We start from the raw sequence: 25,875 nt of genomic DNA, 5'->3' as shown, positions 1-25,875 counted from the left end.
AGAGCTTCCTAGTTACTGGTGCACAACACACCAGTCAGGCAAACTGGATATGCTCAAATTAATGAATATGTTTGTATTTGCAAAAAGTTGTGGACTTTTCCAGTTTGCCTAAAATAAGAAAACTTTGTTTGAAATCCCTTCCCTGAACAAATACGATTAAGTTAACTCTAAACACAAAGACCTTTTTAACTGAAAATTGTAATAGAACTCTAAAATGTTATCAAAGTTTATATTTTGCTATTGTTCAAATGATTATTTTGGTCAAAATAATAAAAGGAGGAATTAAGGGCCTATTGTAATTTAAAGCAAAATTTAGAGTTTACATATAGCCCTTAATTCCTTTTAATTTCGGCCCTTTCCTCCCTCTAAATTTTAAAATGATAATAACCTTTTCCAGTCGCGTCATATCTGTAAACTAATTCTCTACCATGCCATCTTAACCTTTGCATTGTGCATAGTTCTTAGCCAATCAGATTAGCATTGGTTTGCCAATCTCTTTGCTTCGTCTTGCTGCTAACTACACCGTTATCTAAAATGTGATACCCTATATAAAATTGTGGGGTGCATATTGCGCCCATGATGATTTGTGAAGAAGAATACGTTTCGATAATTATTTGTTTGCTCAGCAATAAAAATTCGTCCACATCTGTCTAAAACTCAATTCGGCCACATCTGTCTACAAGTCTCCCCGTCATGCATCATTTATGATACGCAGCGAAACAATTGCCCAAATTTATTACAGCTATCACCCAGTCTTCAAGATAATTGCAGTTATTTTTATTACACACTCACACATATACATACATACATACATACATACATATATATATATTCAGACACATTGCTACTGGATACATCAAATTCAGATAAATTGCTAATGGTACTAAAAGTTTTTTAAAAGATATTGATTATCTCATTGTCCAGCTGGATATTGTTAATAATTTCGATTTTCAAGATCAACACTGCAAATGGATGATTAATAACAACGAAAAAATTCTCGAGACATTAAATATGCTTAAAATAAAACACATTCAATGTTGCGACTTCGAAAACCTTTATACCACTTTACCTTTAGAAGAAATTCATAGTAGCCTACTTAATCTCCCCAATTTCTTTCCACAGATCCTTACAGTAGTTACTCCAGGAGAATGGAAACTTTTCTTCAACACTATACCTTTTAACAATTATTTGCAATTTGATTACACCATTTTTAAACAGCTACAGAATATTCTTATGGGTGGAAATTGCTCTACTGCAATCTGTGGGTTCTTCCTTTTCACTCAAGAATTTAAATTTATACGTTCACATAATGATGAAGAACACAAGTATTACCAACACAGCTTTCAATATATTGATGATGTTATTGCCTTTAACAACTTCAACAAACTTGAAAATGCAAATAATTACCCTGCTGGCCTCAAACTTAATACTACTCGTGCAATACAAAATGATATAGTTTACCTAGATCTTCAAATTCTAAATTACAATCTTATCAAAATTTTTGACAAACACAAAGATTTCAATTTTCATACACTCAAACTTATTAACTGGAATTCTAACATTTCAAAAAGGGTAATTATTAATACTATTAATTCACAACTTCTTAGAATTAAAAGAATCTGCAATAACATAGATCTTCTCCAAGAAGAAGTACTCTACTTCATTAAAATCTTGCAAAGCAATTTTATTCCAAAAACAATCATTAAAAATTCCTTAAAAAAAGCTGGCATTTACCTTTTATTTTAGATTATATGGATGGATATGTGAAATTTTTTACCGAAATCTCGAGGGAAGGTAGATGATGGATGGCTAATTCAAGTGATGTAATGTAAAAATGTAACATAGTTTCTTAACACTGCATCCATTTTTTCTCTCTTTAATTGGCACAGAACTTCAATTAATTTATTAAAATTATTATTTAATATCACTGGCCATTTTCTGGCCAAACCTATCTTTTCATTAATTTTAAGAGCCAATTTCATTTCGAACTCGCGTGTCAGCCCTCTAGCGCGAAGAATTATGATATACACTAACAAATTGCTGATTTTTTCGAATTTCAACCTGCTTTTGGCTAGATTAGCATTTTCTTAGATTTTCGCCATTTTGTTGTCTTTTCACTTTTTTAAGCGACTTATTCTTGAACAAGACGCCATTTTGTTAGAGTTGCATCCGTTTTCCACCTTCAAATACCTCTCTTTTGGACCCTGTGTTTTTCCCACTGGCCGTTGCGTACCATTGGCTACTGCTTCAATACGTTTGTTTCCTCCTTCCACGTTGTCTCACCTAATTGGTGAATTTTGACTACTTTTCTATTCTGGAAACATTTCTTTGGAATTCTTCTAATTCCGACAACCTTTTTCAGAGATTTTTGCTCACTTTCTTTTGATCAGGCCAATGCAATGGACGCAGGTATGTTTGTCTTTTTCTTCTATTCTTCTTTGCCTTTGGTTTTAGCAGGACCAATTTTGAGACGTTATTTTTATTTTTATTTTAATCTTCTTTTTCACAAAGTTTTTATTCTTCGAGTTTATTGGGATTTCCCTTAAAATTGTGTAATTTTTTTAACTAATAGCTTTTAAGCTATTTATTTTTAAATTGTACATTCACCAACCTAGGCTACCTTGTATAGATTTTTCTTGCATCAGTAGCAAGTTTCAAATATTTTTTTAATTGCAGACGCTTCGGGAAAAGAAACGAAACCATTGAGATTTAGCTATGTTAAGATAATTTAGTTTGATAATTCTATTAATGAAATTCTGCTTTCTGTCTCAATTGTTTTTGTTTGACAAAACGTGCTAATGGTATTAGCTGGATTCGAGTTTTTTACATTTTTCCCTTGATAAGTCCGTGTTAAACCTCGAATTGAGCTAATTTACCATTTATTGCAATTCTTTGTATTATTCTTTGTATCTTTTGATTGTTTGCATGCATCATATTAAAGATTTTTTATTTAAAATTTTTTAGTTTTTTTCTAATCCTCTTTTTGTTTTTGAAGTTTATATCGTTTTGTAGTTACTACTGTAGGTTTTTACGCGATAACTTTCACTGCTTTTGTATTACACTATTGTTTACACTTGGTGTAACGGTTTTACTCTGGAACTGCAGTATCAAATGTACTTTTAAGCAATAGCTATTTTCAACGTTCCTCTTCTGTGCAAATATATATATATATATATATATATATGTATGCATATTTGTATGTATATATCACATAACACGTTTGCCAAATTTCTGACATAATAAATATGCAGTTCTTTTATAGATTACATTTAAACAAATTCCTGCCCCATTTAAATGAAAAGGAATTTTTGTATTGTATATTTTTTCCAAAACTCTATTTTTTTAAGAACACAAATCTTTTGTTTCCAGTTATTGAATCTGCATTCATAAATGGCCAGCTTGTTGCATAAACGCCCAACTTAAATTCTCTGTTTTGTGTCAAAAATATATCCTTAATCAAAATAAAATTATCCGAGGAAAGACCATCGAGTTACAAAATGGTACATCAGGTATCTATTAACGTTATTACGGGAAATGTACAACTAGACATCATTCAGATATTGAACGTATTTTTCCCGATCTAGGAAAGATTTACTCTTTTCCTTAAATACTTCATGAAGGGACAAATAAAAAATTGTTTACTTTTGTAAAATATATATATATAATATATATATATATATATATATATATATATATATATATATATATATATATATATATATATATATATATTTCCTTTCTCAAAATTAAGGACGAGAAAAGTTTTTTTCTGGTAAAGTAAAAATGAAATGAAGCTAATAAAGGGCTAGTTCATATAATTAATTCTGTTTAATGTGGAACTTGAGGTTAGAACTCGCCCACAAGAATTTCTGTTCTTAAACCTTTATATAAAAGCGATGTAGTTGGAAGATATATTAGTTTCTGACTGTAACATTATACTAAAGTGTAACTTTTATATGCGTTCCTGATTTGAAATGTTCATTCCAAAGCGACAGAGGAGATGTTTTCAAGATTACGAAAGGATTTTATTTTAATTGGAACCGAAATGAAAACGCTTTGTGCATCTAATATAATTAAATCTGAGAGAGCATCAAATGAAACTTATTTACGAAATTCTTTTTCTAAATACTGAAATGAAGAGAATAGAGAATATTTAAATTTTTAAAACTTTTATTCAAAGCTCGATTTATTATTTCAGATTTCTGTATGTTATCTGCATTTATAGCAGCAAATTTACAGTAATTGCTCTAATGTAACACATCTAACACGATTAGAAAAGATTTACACAAGGATTCGCGTATGAGAATGATTATATCGAAGATAAGTATATATATATTAGATATATGTAAGATAAATATATTAATTACATTCTATTTTGAGATAAAACTAAACGAATTGAAGTAGACATGCTTTCTTTTAACAAAATAGTAATAGGATAATCAATAATCATATATTTGGTTATACGTCTAACATGAATACGGTTTCCATAGGGGTATTTTAAGTGGAAAATTTTCGTCTTATATATGAGTCAAATAAACGGTAAGTGAAATTTAGCTTTTTGTTTAAAATCTTATTTATTTTTCCGTACTTGATATTTGAATAAATATAAGTTTTGTTTTGGAAATGAAATTAAGATTTCAGAAATCTAAATACTTTCCAAGTGAATAGAAACGTTATTTCTGTTCAAGAAATATCTGTACATGAACAAATTCTTATGGAATAATTCTGTATTATAAGCTTTAAATGTGAGTCAACTGCATGATAAAAATTATGAAAGAGTACCTTTAGAAAAAATCCAAAACACAATCTAGAAGAAAGTGTTTTATAAGTTATTCAGCCCAAACAAACGTAATTATAGATTACCTTATTTTATGAACCCAATTAGAATGTGAAAGTTCTTAATCGGACGACTGTTAGGAAAAACTATTATTATATAGGGTTTTAAGGTTAAATTAGATGCAAACCTTTTATATTAAATATTCCAAGGTTAAACGGCTGTTTAATATATTACTTGGAGGGATATACGCATTTCAAAATCATACCCTCATTTTTCATAATAAGTGATACAATGGTTACAATAATATTAATATATGATAGCTCTTATTTTCCGCTTTATATATTAAGCCAATTACACTTCTAAATTTTCACGTGCTTTTGGATGAGAAGGGAAAGAAATTACAATTCAGATAAATATGCATTTGCTATTGATTTAGAAAAGTTGCCTACTAAGGAGAATTTCTGACGAAAACTGACTAATAATTCCTCTGAAAGTTTACAAACATAATTTGCATCACCTGGATTCCAGTTCTAAAGACGAAGCTACTAAATATTCAATAATTAAATTTATTTATCACCTTTTTAATCCTTTTGAAAAATTGATGTGAGCCCATGACGTTGATATACCAAGAGACATTCTGGACCAGATCTCGAAATGTTTGGGTCTGCGGGATACGGTTCTTCTAAGCCTTCGTTTAACTGATTCAGCAGATAACAGATTTATGTAAATGCATTTCAGCTTGAACTTCTAAATATCATGCAGAAAAATATTTTGATTTGCGCTAAAATTCGTATGTGGTCATTTGACATGTTACATGTAACACCATTTTTGAGAACATTAATGATCTAAAAATTTGAAAATATAAATGGTCATAGTTTCAGTCGTAATAATTAATGAGAATGTCGTTAGTAGAACACATAATTTAACAACATTTCCCATTGAAAAGAAACATATAAAATGTTATGTTGAAATACTCGAGATTCAAACCAGGTTTCATCCCATATTATACCAGAAATCATCCTGATAAAGAATACACTGATTTTTAAATTAAATATAAGATATTGAACTCATACATTTAGAAGTATTTACCTGGAGAGAAATTTTAACGTTTTATAAAATTTTGACAAACACTTAAAAAATATGGACTTTCCAAACGATCGATATCTGTGTCACAAAATCTCAAAGATGAAAATGATTGAAATGGCTTCACACGAATTTTTGAAATCCTGTGGTACCTCACTCGAAACTCAACTCGCTGCCGTTCCGGAGGATATAATGTCATAAACAAACATATAGACGCGCACAGATTTTAATAGTATGGATAGCTAGTGGTACTGTTTTGAACTTAGCCAAAAATGCCTCTAAATTAAAATGTAAATGAAGGTATATTACCCATGGGTTAAACTTCAGGCATTTCTACACGATTTTATGTAGCTTGGTTTTCCTGCTTGTTACTTTGTTTAGATCAAATCTTGAATTACAAAATTCTACGGAATATATTTCAAAATTTCAAGTAATTTTTTCTTCTTTTTTTTAATTTTTCGTTAAAATTTGAATTGTTCTCGCTAATTCTTCGGTGAAATTAATTATCGTTTTACCTTTAACCATCGGACAGATCACAACAAAATCTTTCAAAATAAGTGTTTTATAATTTCTTACAGTATTTACTGAACTTTGACGGAAATGTTTTCGGTATCGAATTTTTAGTCATCGTGAAGGTTTCAACAATGATGGATTTCCTAATCAAAGATCTAATTCTTCATTGCTAGAGACCTCATGATTTTCTACATGATTGTATTTCTAAATTAAACGGAAAGAAGTTGAATATAAATTCAGTCTGCGCGTCATCATGTGTGTCTGTTAGAGACCTTGTAAGGTTCTTTTATGTTTATTTTAACATTTATTATGATTTATATTTTTACTACCACACTTTCTTTCGTTTTCCCTATCAAAATGAAAATTCGTTCGAGAATATGTAACATGAGGTTTTGGGATTGTGAGATAGAGCGTGTTTCTGCTTCTCGAGGCTACGTTACTGGGTTTCGCTAGTTCTGATAAGAATTAAATTCTTCGATTTTGCATCATAGCTGCCGACATGTAAATTTTTAAGCTGGTAAGAAATTTGACCCAACTTCACGTTAGCCTTTGGCTACTATTAGCCTTCGTTTTAAATCTCAAATCTGAAGTATGATCTTTTAATTTTTGATGCATTTTAATTAAAACCGCATGACTTTATTTTATGCTTATTTTCGCAAGGTAAAAAATTTCTATTTTCCAAATGAAACTTAGTTATAAATATAATATGTTCTACAATTTATACTATGTAAATCTGTGAGCGTCATTGTGTGTGTTTGTGGCATTATCTCCTTCAGAACGGCGGAGAATTGTTTTTCCAGAGAGGTACCTTTGGATTCCAAAATTCGTGGAAAGCTATTTCGACCATTTTCATCTTTGTACGACTTTAATTAGCCGACATATTAAGTAAAAAGTCTAAAACCGATAACTTGCGCACTCATTTTTCCGAGGAGCCAGAGTTTCCAGAATCGCTGGAGATAAAAATCTGCTTTATTTCGAAAAGTGTTGCCACTGATGGCTTTCAAAGTGTAGAGTTTATTAATAAAATATTTTCCGTGTTTCGCAAAATGTGAAAATAAAAATAGCATTAGCAAACATTAAGTATATTATTTGTCCAAAGGGGGCTATCTCCCTGAAGGACTATTGTTTTCGTGTTGCGATTTTGCGTTGAAAACTTTAAAAGGCTGTATCACTTTTCAAATCGTCGCCAACAAATACTATCGCCCTGTATTATATTTGAGTAAATTAAATAATGAAAAATCTGTATAAATGTATCTCGCATTGTGATAAAATAACGGTACCTAGAGCCATCTAATTTTGAATGACGTAATCCTACAGCGAATATGGTCAACTGAAAGCCCAAATTCGAAATTTGGAATTTGTTTTATTATCGATTTCATAATTTTGCAAATCTTTAACGAATTTTTGATTAACAAACTCAACGATTTAAAAGCGAGCAATGGTAACACTCTACGAGGAAAAAAATTTTTTTTTTTTTATCTCCAGCGCGCGAAATTGTATATCAGAAATTCTAAAGATAGGCTCATTTTAAAATTATTTTGCGACATTGCTGTTGAACTGAATTTTATGGTTTAAGTGCAAAGAACATGATATTTAATAAATAACGGTAACACACAAAAAGTTAAAAAACGCCCCTTTGAATGTAATTCAAAATCAGAAACCTTTCAGATTTTTATTTAATGAATTTTTTATACATTATAAGTTCATATTATGACGCTGAAAAAAGCATTCGATTGCATGTGACGTTATTTTACGTCGAATATTTTTCGTTAATGTCAGCATTTTAGATAACTTACTGCTGTTGGTAAATTTTTGTTTGGAGGTTCCGATAATTCACACGATATGTTATTGCCATGTTAATTCCTTTACTGATATTACTAAAAAGCTGTTATAATTCATTAAATTTAAATCATGACATCATACGTGATCAGAAATGCTTTTGTTTCCTAGTTTGACAAAAAAAAAATTTACGTTGCTTCGAAAGAATGAAATTATTTCATTCACATTGAAATTTTTTATGCATTTCTTTTCAGGTGTACATAGAATTTATAAATTTTTCCTTTGGCCACAGCTTGCAACATTGTGTACAGTGCATTAAATTAATAGTTCATTTTATTTTCAGTTTTCAGTGCATTTTAATAATTTTATTTACAATTATTTAATTTCGTTTATTACATATTTTCTTTTTGAGTAAAATTTAAATTTTTGTATGTATTTAATGTATTTTAGTTGAGTTATTGTTGTAGTAGATTGCTTATTTGGTTTCAGTTTATAAAATGCCAAAACGTAAAGGGAGCATTGAAGATGCATCAATGCAAATAATAACTTCATTAATGCAGAAGTGCATTAAGAAGGCAAAGAGCTGAAGCATAAAAGTAACGTTGAGCTACAGAAAATGAAGAAGAAACCACTAAGAGACTGAGCAGGCAAGCAAAACGAGAAGAAAGTTTCCATGGTCATACGACTAGACTCACCAGACAAGCAACAAGAAAACTTACGTACTAGAGATACTTAAGGAGAAATGGCTAAGAGACTTAACAGACAAACACATCGACAAGAAAAGTTACTCGCTCAAGAAACTGAAGAAAAACTAATAGGAGGATCAGCAGACAAACAGAAATTCAAGAAGCGTTGCGCGTGCTCAAAAAATTGAAACAGAAACGAGTAGGAGGCTCAGAAGACAAGCATAAAAACAAGAAAACTTGCGTAATCAAGAAAATAAAGTATAAGCGAGTAGAAGGCCCATCAGACAAGTGGAACGTCAGCAGAATATGGGCGATGAAGAGACACAAGAAGCCACAAGTAGACAAAGCACACATGAAAGAGTTAAACAGGATTCCACTAAACGACTAACGCAAGACGCTTCACATAACAGACAAGTTCGATCTGAAAAAACAAAGCCTATACGAGAAGACAGACTTCGCATGAATACAGTACGACATTCACGTAGCACTCTTCACAATGCAGAAAGATGTGGACTCGAAATTTACGTTGAGCAACATAGCATCGTTTCAATGGAAGCTTGCTGCCATTTCTGCAGTGAACTCTTCCTTTTAGGAGAAAGAAACACGGAAGATGTGTACGGGGGGGTGTAAATTAAATAGTGGCAACTTAACCCTGAAACTCGCAGAAGGGCGGGCATGCGCAAATAGGATATGGGAGCGGTGAGGTGGCGCTGTTGTCGATGTGTAGAGTGAAAAAAAACAGTCGATCTTCTTAGAAGAGCAGTTGTGTGGCGTTAAATAGAGGAGTTTCGTTTTCATCGCTCTAAAGCATGTTTTCAAAAGGTGATCAGTGGTCGTGGCTTAAAATCGAGGTTGCCCGTGGCAAAAATGCAACACAATGCTATCGAAGATTAGTGGAGGCCTGTGGCACAAATGCTTTACCGTATAGGACAGTAGCACGATGGGTTCAAGCATTTCGTTCGGGTCGAAATGAGACTGCGGATTTGCAACGCACAGGTCGGCCCTCCATTCTTCAAGAGCAGATTGACATCCTGAGCGGTCTCCTTACCATAGACAACCGACGGACTGTCCGAGAATTATCTTTAGAGGTTTTTCTGAGTCATCAATCGGTGTGGCGCATAATGAAGAAATCTCTCAACATGAGGAAAATTGCTTCCCGCTGTGTTACACATCGACTAACCGAAGTACAGAAATGGCACCGGTATGCACTGGCTGGCACCCACTTGGAGAGATACCGCAATGAAGGAGACGCATTTTTGCAGTGTATTGTCGCCATTGATGAGACATGGGCACGAGCCTATAAGCCTGAATTAAAGCGTCAATCAAATGAATGGCGTCACCAAGGTTCGCCACGTTCACAGAAATTTCGACAGGAACCCAGTCGGGTGAAGGTTATGCTGATTATGGCATACGACTGGGACGGTGTGATTCTTACACATGCTGTACCTGAAGGACAAACTCTCAACGCAGATTACTGTTGCCGATTTCTACAGCACCATCTGCGTCCGGCTATGCGGAGCAGATGTCCACGTTTGTTGCACAACAATTCCCCTATCGTATTGCATGACAACGCTCGTTGCCAAGTCGCAAACAATGTCACTCTCCTTTTGTGACGGTGGCAGTGGGAAATCCTGGAACACCCTCCCTACTCACCCGACATGAGTCCTTGTGACTTCGATCTGTTTCCGAAGTTGAAGGAACCTCTCCGAGGTCACCGATTTCATGACGTTTCATCTGTACTCCACGCAGTAGGACGCTCGGTCGCTCACATCAACAATCAACACCTTGCCACTGGTCTATAACGGCTTCCCGACATTTGGCAAAAGGTTATAAGCTTTGCTGGTGATTATATAGAAGGAATGTAATGCAATTATACTTGTAAGTTCATTGAAAATTGATTTATACCTATGTTGCCATTACTTAATTTACAGCCCTCGTACACTTCTGTCACAATGGGAAAGTTGTAGAAGCCGAAAGAAGATATTCAAGAAATTGGCGTCATTTAATGAATGAAAAGACCGACATTCTCATGACTTCATTTGCTAACATATGTAGTTATACCATTTTCAGTTTTATTTTCTTGTTTGCTAACATAGAAATGTCTACAAGCTCCGGTCTCTATTGTTTTAGAATTCATAGTGCCATATATTATCGAGCAAATCAACTTCACCTCATCCTGATCAAGTACAGTATGCCCAGCTGTATATTCTGAGTTCGGATCAAGCCCTCAGGCAGAGAATGAATATACTTGGAAATGTTGCTCTGAATGCTGACCTGCTAGTTTTATGGAATATGAATTCACATGCAAAAGCCTACAAGATTCTAGAAACGTTTGAAGAAGGAACTCTACGAGATCAAGGTGCTGAAACTGCTGCTCCTATCCATACGTACATCAAGGGCGAAAGTGTTGTTACAGGTGCGTAAAGAGGAAGTTAAAATGCTCCAAAAGAAAATGAAAAGGTAGAAAAAGACAAAGAGCGGACATATGTAGACAATTTAAAGTCATACAGGATGATCCAAAAGTGGCAAATGTTACAATTTCAAAATTTGTGGAAATTAAGGAATGAAATTAATGTCAAAATGTTTCAGTAGATGGCATTCCTATATTGCTGCAAGTAATATAACAATCGAAAACTTGAAATTTCAACTGCAGTTTACGCCTTTAGCTCTAAAAACCATTTGTTTGGTTCAAGATACAGAGAATTTTTCAAAGCATAACTTTGTTTTATAATTAAGCGTTACTTTGTAACAAACACATCGAAGCCTTCAAAACGACTTTTCCAAATGTTCATGAGCGTAAAGGCCAACTGATTTTTGCTTGGCAATATGATTTCACCGTGAGAAATAAAATGACCACCTACCTCATTTGAGTCCGGACACAACGGACAAAGTCCTGAATAAAATGGTGCACTCACCACTAAAAATGTAAAAAGAGTGCCCTCTTTCATGGAGTCAAATTCATGCGTTGCGAAGTAATGCTTACCCATAACTGAGAAAACATCATCTCCATCTTCTCCAAACAAACAGTTATTAATGCTAGCAGCATAACCTTCAACTAATTTCAAGTGATACAACATAAGGCTGTCATCCATTGAAATAATTTAAAATTAACATCCATACGTGAACTGCTGTCATAATTTTCACAATTTTATAACTGTCATAATTTTCATAAATTTCATGTGCGCGACTTTCAAATCATCTATATTCTGCTTATAGAAATTTGACAACATACTTGTATAGTTGTAATTGCTTATTATCATTAGATGTTTTTAGGATCATATATTATCGTAAGATGTAGATTTGTTGAATTATATTTACGTTATCAGTTTTTAATCCTTTGAATTACACTGTCGCCTAGGAGACAACAACTGACAAGTCATTGTTTGCATTAATGGCTAACACCCAGGTTAGGCAACCCGTGGGAAGTTCTTCAATCGTTGCGCACCTTCAATGATGGCACTACGTTTTATTTAACAATTTAAAATTTAAAATAAATCACCTAAAAATCTGAAAATGGTAAAACACAAGACCATATTCGATTCCTACTATGCTAAGTCAAAGGCTAAATTTCGATAAAATATTTAAAAGGTTTGAGATTTTAACAATCACCTAAAAAGAATTAAAATTTTTAATGCTCTCGCCGAGCACGCAGACTATGAGTCCTTACTATTACAAGTAACATTCCTTCTAACCTATATTTTCTTCTTTTTGGCTTTATTATTAAGCATCATTTCCTTCGCACTTAACGCTGCGTGCAGTTCAATTGCAAAATTACAAAAATTTTAAAAGCAGCGTAGCATTATAAGTTTTAGAATTCCTGATGCAGCGTTAAGTGTTTGGTACACATTTTTCTCTCCCCCCCTCTTTTCCCAGTTTATCATATCGATGTTCAATTTTCCTACTAAGATGGCTTTACAAAACTTTCTTGTCTTCCTAATGCTAACGTTTTGTGTGTTTACTTTACTTTTAAATAACTCTTCCTTGTCACTTACGCTACATAAAATTCGATTCAACAGTAAAATCCCAAACTACTTAAAAACTGCATATCTTTAGAATTACCGATAGGCAGCCTCGCTTGCTGGAGATAAAAATGCTTTATTCTGCACAGTGTTGCCATTGCTCGCTTTGAAATCTTTGAAACTTAGCAGTTAATCAAAAATTTGTTTACAAAATATAAAATCGAAAATAAAACAAATTCGAAATTCAAAATTCGGGCTTCCAGATGTTCATGTTCGCATGGAGGATTGCGTTATTTAAAATTTTATGGCTTGAAGTACCTTTGTTTTTTGGTATTGCGAGAAACATATATATAGGGTGGCCCAGAAGTCACTTTACATTTTGAAAATGAAATAACTTTTTTTCTATTAATATATTTCTTTTTCTCTTTTCAGAATTAAAAAATATAATCCCTGGAAATTTTTGGCATGGATAAGTTTACAACAGAACAGCGAGTGAAGATAATTGAATTTTACTTTGAAAATGGACGGTCAATTGTTGCAACGCAAAGATATGCGCCATTTTAATGTTCGACATCCCCCTAGTAGGCCTGCAATAAGGAACTTAGTGACGCGTTTTCAAGGTTCAATTAGCGCAATCTTTAAAACCAGCAGACTTTCAGAAACGAGTAAATTATGCTGTTAGGTTTCAGAGAACTGCAAGAAATGACAATGAGTTTATTCACAAGTTGATCATGGGAGATGAAGCTCATTTCCATTTGAATGGACATGTGAATAAGCAAAAAATAAAAAAGAATTAATTAAATACAGTCATTTAAGAAAAAGTTATTTAATTTTCAAAATATAAAGTGACTTCTGGGCCACCCTATACATTCAAACAGATTCTTCAATAGTTTGAAAAGTGATGCAATGCATTTAAGTGTTTCAACACAAAATGCCGCTTTGAGACTAATATCCCATTCGGGACTAACTTCTCTTTGGGGCTAAAAAAAGAAAAAGGACAGTTCCTTATCTCCGATTTTGCTGGGCCTATTGACGAAATTTAACTTGCGTTTTTCATGTCTCGAAGGTGCGACTTAGGATATATATTAGATTTATATATAGTGTTGTTCTAACATAGGTATTATAACACAAAATTTGGCATTTTCTGAAATGACATACCGAATGTTTTTCACATTTCGATTCTACGATTCAAATTATGCCAAAGTGCCAAGTTCTCCATAATGCTCTATTCTCAGGCTCAAGAAACAGTGCATAAGTTTTGTTAACAATTCAAACATTAGCTTTTAAACTACTAAACCGTAGAACAAATTAATATTCCGTTACATACGTTACTACCGTATTCGATTTGTGTTTTTAAAATATAAGTTAACGACACGACGATTTTCACCTAGGGAGTACACAGGTGCTAACACGTTTTAGTACGTAGGGTACGGTATACGCTACGTTTTTCACCTGGGGAGATTAAACAGGTGTTCGCGTTAAGTGACATTAGTTTTATCTTACAAAGTGTCAAAACAATGCTGCAATTTTAAATGTTTATCTGAGTAGCCGGCTTAAATACTTGAGAACTAACACTTCGCACAGCCGTTCTGTCCTCAAAATAAGTATGTATACTTAGTGAAACCGCTTGTCCACATGATTTGTCTCTTTGCGATTGCTTCCTTTTTTCAAAAACTAAAGTTGTTTGGTATATTCCCCGAAAATAAAGTTATTCGAAACCAAAAGAATATTGTTTTGACATTTGAGAGACAAAATAAATACGACATCTACTCTTACAAGCATATCAAAAACAACCAATCCCTTTCATTACCTGTCGCACATACATTAATTAAGCCACAAAGTTTCATCAGTGTAAGCTCTATAACCTATTTTTTATTACACTCTGATTACTTAATTGTTATACAATGAATATACACTAAAACTTCGATTACTTAAGCTTCGGTATGTCTGAATTTCGGAATTCGGAAATAGCTGTCGGAACTAGGAATTCGAATATAAATCAAAGTAAATATCGAAGCATGCATTTTGAAAATCGTTAATTCAAGGTCGAATTTTCAATAATTTTCTTTTTCGCAAAGGACTGTTGCTTTATTTTTGACTCATTGAAAATTGGCTATATTTGGAGTGATACTTTGCTTTTTCCCATAAAAGCATAATAAATCATTTTCAATAGAATCTTTTGCAGGATATGCATATATAAGGTATTTCTCCCGCCTTCTTAGCGAGCCTTCGTGGTGTGGTTATCTGCACACTGGGCGCGTATTCCAGAGATCCGCGATTCTATTCCCGGCGAAGGCGTTGCAAATTTTTCATCTTTCTTGCTTGCAGTTAACCTAATGTCTCTACAGTGGCGCCCGAACTAAAGCGGGTGGTCGATGAGAACTCTCCACACCCAGGATTTGGCGATTGTGTCCCCTAGTAACCCCAGTCGCCCTTTAAAAGGGGAACTATATAAGGTATTTCTCCCACCTTCTTGGCATGCCTTCGTAGTGTGGTGGTCTGCCCACTGGGCGCGTATTCCAGAGGTCCGCGGTTCGATTCCCGGCGAAGGCGTTGCATATTTTTCATCTTTCCTGCTCTCAAAAATACCTAATGTCATTACACATATTTCATAGACTCAAGAGTTTGAAATTTATGTTCTATCCAAGCTTTTATTAAAAATATATGAAACATAAATTTTTAAATTAATCCTCTTGCAGACAATGTTTTAAGTAGCTCATCTTCCATCATTCTATCATAGGATATGTTAAACAATATGCTTTTTGATATAAAAATTATTGGTCAAAATGTGATTTTGACTGTTTGCACCCGATATAAGGATCGGGTCAGTTGTGGCATAGAATAAACGCTGCCATCTGCTGACCAGAAAGTCTGGGAATTTGAGAATGATTTACTTCTTGTCATTTGGTAAAAACGTTTTAAGTAAACTCCTTTGGGCTTCTAAGGCTGCTATCACACGTCGGTTTGTTTCGAAAGAACAACTGTTTGGAACAATTTTTCTGCTTTGTCACAGCAACCAATCACCACAGCTCGCTTTGGGATTAACACAGGGAAAACTGGTTCTCCATTACAAACAAGCTAACCGCATTCGGCGCTGATAGCTGATTGGTTGAAAACGAACAACTTGCAACTTTTTTCGAAAGGAAGGAAAAAGTCGCACGTCTTTCTTTCAATAGTAAACCAGGCAGAAAAATTGTCCGAAACAGTTGTTCGTGGGAAACAAACGCCGTGTGATACGGGCCTAAGGTATTTCTCTCGCTTTCTTAGCATGCCTTTCGTGGTGTAGTGGTCAGCACGCTCGACGCGTATTCGAGAGGTCCGTAGTTCCATTCCCGGGGATGGCATTGCTCATTTTTCACATCTCCTGCTTCAAAATAACCTAATGTCTTTACAGTGGCGCCCGAACTAAAAACGGTGGTGGATTATGATTCTCCATCACCAGGATATGGCTATTGGGTCCCCTAATCCCCAGTCGCCCTTTAAAAGGGGAAGTACATAAGGTATTTCTCCCACCTTCTTGGCATGCCTTCGTGGTGTGGTGGTCTGCCCACTGGGAGCGTATTCCAGAGGTCCGCGGTTCAATTCCCGGCGAAGGCGTTGCCTATTTTTCATCTTTCCTGCTTCCAAAAATACCTAATGTCTCTACAGGCTTTGCTTTAAACTTTATTTGCAGCTATAATATCTGAAAAATTGAAAGCAGTCTTCCTGAAAATGCAACTGAAATTTTAAAAGACTTTGACCAAAATACAGAATTTATGCTAATGTAAAGTTCAAAAAATCTTAATATTCTTCTATCAACAGTACGAGCAAATGTAGAAGAAGAACTGTGGAAACAAATTTAAAAAGAAATTAGAAGAAAGGCCGACCACGTATTCAAGGAGAGTAACCCAGAGTTTCAGACTATCTATAGCTAATGTTTTTCGCACAGCACAAGCACGTCAAATTTCCCAGCAAATTGGCCAGTGCTAACGAAAAAACACAATAAATATCATCGCAAGTGAAAGTTAAGGGTGACTGGTTTTCGACTGAATAGCTGTGTAAGTTTAAATTACATTCTATAACATCATATCATAAGTATCCCAAGATGTCTCAGTCGAATTAAATGAAGTTTAAAGAATTTATCCAAGGACTATATGGATATCATTTAAAACCCTTTCCCTTACTGATGTAACAAACCTTTCCTTTCATCTCATGCTTTCAAGATGTCTCTAACATCGATTCCTTATTTTACTACGACCAAATACTGATGAACTGATGAAACGGAAGGAATGTCAGAAATACTAAGATGTTTCGAAATGTTTTTGATATATAGCGACCCCCCCCCAAAAAAAATGGTTCTTGAATTTTATTATATTAGCGGAATGCCTGAAGTCATGAAGAAGGAAAAAATTATATTTTGCAATAATGTAATTTACATTTTTAATGTTATACTATTGTTTTTTTACGATATAAAAATATTTTGACTAAAATATGAACAATATTTTAAGAATTTTAATAATTTTTAAGAATATTTTAATTATTAATTTTATTATAATTATAATAATTGAATTAATAATTATATTTAATATTATAAAATATTTATATTTAATATTTTATAATATTGAATAAAATATATTATTCATATATTTTAATATGAATAATATTTAAGAAACTAAACGTAGGATGATTAAATTGTGTAAACCGTACTCACAATGATAAAACTGTTTAAAGCAATGTATGCAAATTATTCTAAATTAAATTGTCGGTTTACATCTTTCTCGTTTATATAGCTTTCCTGAACTACCTAGTAAAAGCGTACTAACTGCGCTTTGCTGTATTTTCGCTTTAAATATATGCAGTTTTCAAATGCTGGGTCACTATCGAAAAAGTATTTTTTCGATAGAAATGCAAATCGAATAAATAAAATAAAACTTCAGAAAATTTATATTGATAAATTTACTTAACATACGCAGTTTGAATGAATAAAGAGAACAATTTTTTGAAGAAACTTATAATTCAAATAATTAAAATGAAATTATAGAAAGGACAAAAATTATCTAAAAATAACAACTATGATTGAAAATATAATATAAAGAAAGTTATTTAAAAGAATGAATGATTCACCTTTTTTTCGCTACTGCACAATGAAAGGGAAGGAAAAATAATTGCTATAAATTAATAATTCCTTCAAGTGAAATTTTCTTGGCCCAAACTGAAAACATTTCGCCAAAATAATGTTTTGAATTTTATGGTAAGCTTCCCACTAAATTTTACAAAATTTAATCTTTAGGCTTAATCTGAGTCATGGAATCGATATGTGGAAAACAATCGGTGTCATTTCAGAAAAAGCTCGATTTTTTGTCAAAATACTTACGTTAGAACAATGCTATATACAAATCAGATATATATCCTAAGTCGCGATTTCTAGACATGAAAAACGGGAGTTAAATGTCTCAATCGGCTCAGTTTGGGAGATAGAGAACTCGGTATGTACACTCTGACTCCCATCAAAAAAAAGGGAAGACATAATGTACACACCAAGCCTGTTAGATTTGTAATGGAAAAACATTAAACATAATGTTCAAAATGTTTTTATGAATTAGACTAGTGGGTCAAAATGGTTCATTTATTTAAGAACGTTATTAAAAAGAATAAATGATTCACTTGGTCAAGTGGTTAATTTCATAATATGAAAGTCAAATTAATGATTTTGCCCTAAGTTGCCAACAATCTGCTTTACACTGAATAGGATTCTGTATGTTTTGAGTAAAGTGAAAATACAGACATGAAAGAATATTTCATATGTTAAAAGAGTACTAAAATGGAATCTAATCAAACAAAAGTTCGCGTTTTCTTACAGAAGATTTTTTGTTGCTTGGAATTAAAATAGCTATCAAATAACTGTGATTATTATTTTAATACATTTGTTATTTTGGTTCATCATCCAGTCACCAAAAACGAAATAATTTGTTGTGAAAATAAATAGCAAACAACTGCCTGAATGCAAATAAAAATAAAATTTAAAATTCTTAATTGTAAACTATTGCTCAGAATTCTAAAGCATTCCTACTCAGAAATCCGTTAAATGGTGAAGGAACGGAACTTTACGTGCGATGAGAAACAGCAGTTTAAGCAGATTAGCGAATAAGATGAGATGGGACAAACGTGTAAATGGGGTAATTACATATCTAGCATTTAATTTAACGACTAACATCATTAACTACATGGAAGAGTTGGAGTTATTACTTGCCATTCTAAACATTGGGCTGCAACAGTAAACAATTAAGGCTGCTGACATAAGGCAGATATTCTTGTATAATTTTCATTCGGGCTACCAGGAAATGTGTAACTATAGATAAGCCAACTCATTAGAGCTTCATCTTCTGCTGAACATGAAGCGCAAAATCAGTTGAGACTAACCGTCATTTACTGCGCAAGCTGAAGGAGATTAGATATTTTCTCTTTAATTTTCATATTAAACCGAGTTCAAACTAAACAAAAGCCTAGCATTTTTCAAATGTCTGAATTACATTTAAGCATCAGAAATACATTTAAGCTAGAACTCTGTCCTGTAAAACTTTAAAATTTCTTAGAAACGATTGTTTTTTAATTTACGATATATTGTATTTTGCAATATCTTATTTAAGGTTATTTTAAATTTCAAAAATTAATTTTTTGGCATCATGGACTAATATATAATAGTATAAAAATCAAACATAAAAAAAGTCGAAAACTATTATGTCGATACAGAAGTTAAAGTAACGCGGTATGAAGAAGTAACTTATGTATGATTTCATATGATACATGCCTGGCTGTATTGTAATATGTAATGGATTTCATAGACATAATAATGCAACTTATGTTCATTATATGGCCAAGAGTAACAATAGTCATACTTTTTCCAGGAGGAGGAGGAGCGGAAAAAAAAAAAAAAAAAAAAAAAAAGTTTAAAACCTTGTTATATTTTTAAGGCAATGCAATGGCTACAATATTAATAGTTGCTTGCATTTTGAACTAAATACAAAAAGGAAAGAATAAACTATAATTGAAAATTAATCGAAGTCTAACTTCAGCATTAAACTCTATTATGCTATTAAAAATAAACCAGTCATCATATAATTAACTATACGCAGTTTCCTAACGAGAAAAAAAACGAGACTTAATAAAAATATTTAGACAGCAAACTGTTATAAAAGTCAATTTTATTCTGTTGCAATGAACACTACAAAGCTTCTGAAACCAATACAGAAGAAGGAACTTCCTTTTGGGTAACATATCAAAACTTAATGTTGAAAAAAGCCTTTATGTTGCACTCAGTTTAACGCTCTCTCTCCATTAAACGTAAGTAAAGGCACCGAAGTTTCATTAAGATCTTCCACAGTCATATTTAAGATGCCTAATAAAATTAACATTCACTTAACCACAGAACATTATTATGAGTATTGAGTACCTCATTAAACAAATACATCATAGCATGCCTATCTGTGACATATTAATAGCACAGAGTTTAAAATACAGACCTGAGGTCTCAGAATTTTGGAAACGTTTTATATATTTCTAATACCTGAACAAAAGTTTTTTTTGTCTTCCCAATACCATTTGTTGTAATTAAAACTATTTAGAAGCTACATTAGGAAAAATTAGATAATGCTACGTAAAATTGTACTACTATAGTTAAAAACTGAATGTATGGTGTTCTGCAAAAAAAGAACAGCCCTCAAGGAAATACCTACTTTCAAGAAGTTAAATTTTAAATGTGGACGATAAATCTAAAATCAACAATATTATATTATAATATCCAAAACTACTAGCTTTCGTATTCCTATACATAGCTACCCTATTTTTAGGTCTGCTAAATCTAAGGCATGGTACAGCGTATCCGATCTTTGTGAGACAGCGAAATATTTTGGAAACAGTTTAGACATTAGATTGAGGACCACAGAAAAACACATGAAGTCGCTTTCTCTTCAAAATTGCGTTCTCTGTAAAATACAGTAAAATATCTCGTAAGTGACTCACAATTAACTGCAAATATCAAAATAATGACACTTCTGGAGGTCTAAATTTAATCTAAAATTTAAGCCTATGAGATAAAAAAACAATATGAGATAAGCTCATACTCTGAAAATTTAGTATAGCAAGTAATATCCTACCAATAAATCAAGGAATTATCAAGAATTATAAAGACTACCGATCCCTGTTTATGCGTCGATAAAAGTAGCGCCCATGATTCTGAGAAGCAATTTATATTAAAAGACGTCATTTTACTTTGTATCTTACTTGGAAAGATGTAAAGATTATTACCATATGTTACTGTTGGTATACGTTATACCTATGATCATATTCGTAGATGACGAGTCGAATAAAGCATATTCTCTTGGTATCGGACAATTTTGAAAAAGCAGAAAGATGAGGAGAATATTTCGTCCGATTTGCCGATAAATGTTCATCTATGTTAAGTTAAGAAGCTTCATTGTACACCTAGTGAATTTTTACAACTATGGCGAAAATCTCATAAGTAGGCAAACATTCTAGTTATATGTCATCACACTAAGAAATTCGTGCCTTTTAATGTGGTATGGTAAGTAAGCCCTTTAAATGTGTTTCTTGAAATATAAAATTGGTTATGGGTTGTTTTGATTTTAAATAAGCTGTACTTTTTTTCTATGTCAATTATTTAATTGTAGTAGATAGATCAAAACATACGACGGACGGACATTACATACTACAGTTTTTACAGGTGGCATCGCAAAACATGTAGAAAAATATATTGAAGTATCTGGAAAAATATCTTAGACGGTATCGGTCCGGTTTAAAGTGATTCCATTGTTTTATCAATCGAACTAATCGAACAAGTAACATCCAAACGGAAACTTTGAGATAATTTATATACCCTAAACTCTTTCAACGGCCATACCCATGCTGAAAGTACCGGTTGTCGTCTGATTCTAAACTCTTAGTTCTGCGTTTTATTGTATAGGCGGCGAGCAAAGTTTTCGATCTAGATGGACTGTTCTTTAGGTGTTCAAATGACTAAGTAGGCCATAAAATATTATGAGTTATGCAATCTCTATCCCAAGACATCATAAAATTATCACATGGATTTAATTGGGGCTGAGAAATTTTGGACAAATACTGTATTTATCATATATGATATAAATGCCATCAAATACAGAGAAATTCATTTGTACTTACATGCAGTCATACTGGTATACTTGTACATACATGTAACCATTTATGTAATCAAACTTGTGGCAAAGCTTTGCTTCCTATACTCTGCTTATATCCACTATTATATAACCGATAATTACTGAACGTACAGCATTTTTGGAATTCAATTAATAGTAAATATTAGATGTACTACAACACAAGCGATTAAATGCTACCTCGCTTCACTGCAGAAGTTTGATAACTTCTCAAAATTTCCAATATGAGGCAGTGTAAGAGACTTTATTCGATAAGGAATGCTTCCCTCCCCTCTTAATCTGCATTGTCTGGTTTATTTTTAAACAAAAGGAATTAATTACGGTACTTCTTTTATGTCTACTATGAACCTATGTACACCATAAAATATCTTAGCTTTACATCACAGAATCATCAGACGTGACAGAAAAAATTCGGTTACATATTTAAATTCAGCAAAAGAAATCCTAACAAATTCTTCATGCAGCAAACAAAGAAAAAAAAAGATTGCAAAAATCTGTGTTTTGTGTGTTATTATTAAGAATGATTCCTACTAAAGGTATTTTCCATTGATAAACGTAGTAGTCTAAGGAATTTGAATTTTGTATAATCTGGTATATTCAATTTGAAACTTGAAATATAGTAAAGATAATTTTCTGTGTTCTTAATGAGTATAAAATTTCTTACGATACATAATATTGATTAGTTAATAACTGCTGAAGCCACGCTATAAGGACTAATAGCCTTTTGTAAGTGATACACATGAAAAAGCCACCCTGCCCTCACCGAGATACGAACCATGATTCTTCCACTAGCTATCAGGATATACTAACCATTTACACCACGAGAACATGCTCGGCAGAACTCGATTATTTTTTACATTCTTCCCCACTTAAGGAGCAGCAAAGGACGATACGACATGATTAACCAGATATTGGTGGTCACAAGTTATTCTTTCACTGTATTTTAGTTCGGGTGATATTACAGGCTTTTGTGAAAGAAAAACTAGATAACGCAAAAGTGCCTTCAGCTGGATGTGCTAATCAGTTACATCACAAAAGCACTTGAAAAACGATGTGATTGTTCCATATAGCATAAATGATGTATCAAGCAGCTAAATTTTCTAAAACAGACTTACAGGACAAATTAGTAGTTTGAAATATATATTAAAAGACGGTTCGTTATAACTTACATACTATTAAGACAAGAATAAAATATAAAGCATATGCATGCACATAATTAAATGCGCGTTTTTAAGCAAAAAAAACTGTTATGCAAAAAATAAATCGAGAAAAATTCACAATAATTTATTTTAAAATTGTCTTGTAACATGACACAAACAAAATGAATTTTATAGTTTAAGAGAAAAAATAAGTCTATGCAAAAAGCAGCGAATTTATCAAACCTGAAATCCGGAAAAAACATTTTAACATATTTTGAAGGAAAAACTAGTACAACGAGAAAAAATTCGATAAGTTACAGACACAATCCGTTCCAAAACACAAAAATATTACACCAGCGTCTGTTTTTGTACATAAAACTACATAACAAATATGCAGTAAAAGTCGATGAACAACATTTATTAAATTAAAAAATATATGTAGATTTTTAAAACCAGTTGAAATTTATAATATTTTATATTGCTCGCAATTATTTTTAGAAATACTGAAGTAATACCTAACTCAGAACAAATTACTTCTAGTAACATCAATTTAATTACAATCGCTCGGTTTCATGAAAATTGAAACATTCGAGTGATAGGTTTCAAATCCTAATTTAGAAATTTATTCAGATTAAACCAGACTGAGTATGAAACAAATAAATAAGTATTCCATGAAATTATATTTATTTTACTGAGTTTATATCTCTAAATTTAAAAAAAATTAAATTTACCAAATAATGCAAATAAATAGTGAGAAATGTATTTATACATACACTTTCAGTTGAAACTGATCTCGTAGATGCAAAGTAACTAAAACAAATCCCAATTTCAATCTAACACTTTTTTAAAATTTTAAATGAAGAAATTAAAACTTCTTCATCTAAAATTTTTGGTAATGCATGAATTTGTTTTTAACTTGTTCTATTATTTTAAGATAATACCTAGCTTTTCACAAATTAATTATGAATTCGTAAACTTAAGTTTTGTTTAAAAACCTTTCAAGATGTACCGCTGAAGACATCAAACAAAAAATATTAAAAATGTACATTCATTAAATATTGACTCTTTAATAAATACATAAGTATAAATGAATGAAAGGAGAGAGATGCTGAATAAAAACTAATAAAAACTACGATAATGCTTTTTAAATGAAAAATACTGTTAGTTAAAAGTGTTGTCGGTGCATTGGTTTAATATACCTGAAACTGGTCGACAAAATCTTTAATTTAATATTTTTATTGGTCAAAATTATTTTTTTTTCAAATACAAATTTCTTTGTTTAAAAAATTAAGTTTAGAAAATTCAAACATGTTCCTTTGAAATGCACTTGAAATTCAGTAACGATATTCAAGCATAATAAGGGTTTAATACATTCTATTATAAATTATGTTACTCCTCAATATGTATTAAATTAATAAGAACCGAAAAGAAAATCCATATATAGTTTCTAAAATTTGTTTCTTGTTCATTGGAATTTGGAAACTTGCAAAGATCTGAAGAAGTTATAAAGTTGGATACAATACCTAATCAGCCATATAATGATGTATTCTTTCAATAATCGTTGAACTTAAATGCAAAATTCCTTGAATCTTGAATAAAAAAAATAAAAAAAAAAAAATGTTTTCAAAAGACCGTGATAGCCTTCGAAAAGAGAAAAACTGGAATAGCAGATGAAATTTTCACCCCCTCCCAATTACATAACACAGTTGTGGCTGAAGATAAGAAAGTGTGAAAACAACAAAGCAAGGTGTCTTACCCGAAAAGCGTCGACACTGAGTCCTGCCGCTCTCTGGCTAGCGGACGCGTTCTGTGGCATCCAGCTACCCACACCACTAGGTGGCGCTGTTTGGCAGCTCTTCTCTGCCCACTCTCTGCCGAGCACTGCAGAAACTATTATGTATCGAATAATGGAAAGAATCCGTGTGGCCACATCAGTTTGTGTTTCACGATTGCCTCCGTTTTCTCACGATACGTAAAAGTTATCAAAACAGCACGCTTCATTACAGTAAATCACGTAAAATGAGGACTGTTAACTTTAAGTTTTAAAGCGTTAATCTAATTTGACGCTCCGAACATAGAGCTTTCATGTCGTTCTTTTTGTTGTTGAATTACATATACCCATGTTATTTTAGTTAAAAAAAAAGCGCTAAATAAATGGCTTTTGTTCTTCTTTTTTCCCTTCTACAGTATTCTCAATAAATCTTAATGAATTAACTAGTTTTACTAATTAAACGTATTGCATAGAAAAAAACATTAAAAGTACACTTATTTGTGAAATAATATGTGCATTGCACACTTCCTTTATTACATTACATGCTTATCTTTATGCTTGTAAAATGTTTTGAGTTTAAAAAAAAACGCTTTTAAAATTATCGCAATAGAGATTTAGTCGTCTGAGAAACGTAGCCATATTACTGTTAACCAAGGCCTGATTTATGCAGAGCAAACGATGAATATGTCACTAGCAAAGGCGTCGCCTTAGGGCATGTGACCCATGCCTGCTAATTTAAAACATCAAAAAAGGAATTAGGACTTTTTAACTCAAATAATAAAATCCTTTTTAATTGCTTTTAATATATAGTTTTGCATTGAATTATCGATTTTATTTAGAATCGGAAATTTAAAACAAAATGAACTGCGCTCTGTCGTGTCTTCTCTAATTTTCCCTCTGCATGCTGTGTGAATACCAGCATCATTAAGGAAATAGTATATTTTACAAGGACAAAGGAAAAAACCTTTTCCTCTTTTTAATTC

The 25,875-nt window shown here is 32.3% G+C and overlaps 1 protein-coding gene across 3 annotated transcripts in view; it reads right to left on the bottom strand.

Annotated features, from left to right (window-relative positions):
• The window catches only part of LOC118180950 (uncharacterized), an 833,338-nt gene that overhangs the window by 526,506 nt on the left and 280,957 nt on the right, over window positions 1-25,875 (bottom strand). The window contains exon 1 of one of the 3 annotated variants that reach the window (XM_085815558.1): window positions 24,878-25,016. The exons of the other annotated variants lie outside the window; for them this stretch is intronic. The gene's annotated coding sequence lies outside the window, so the exon portion shown is untranslated. Of the gene's footprint in view, window positions 1-24,877; window positions 25,017-25,875 lie in introns of those variants that run through there. 3 annotated transcript variants of the gene reach the window in all.

Source organism: Stegodyphus dumicola, chromosome 4 (assembly GCF_044657685.1).
Source record: "Stegodyphus dumicola isolate Sdum_Otavi_A_Nest chromosome 4, ASM4465768v1".
Taxonomy (NCBI): domain Eukaryota; kingdom Metazoa; phylum Arthropoda; class Arachnida; order Araneae; family Eresidae; genus Stegodyphus; species Stegodyphus dumicola.
Note: the sequence above shows the minus strand (reverse complement) of the source record. Positions and strands in the feature narration are given on the sequence as shown.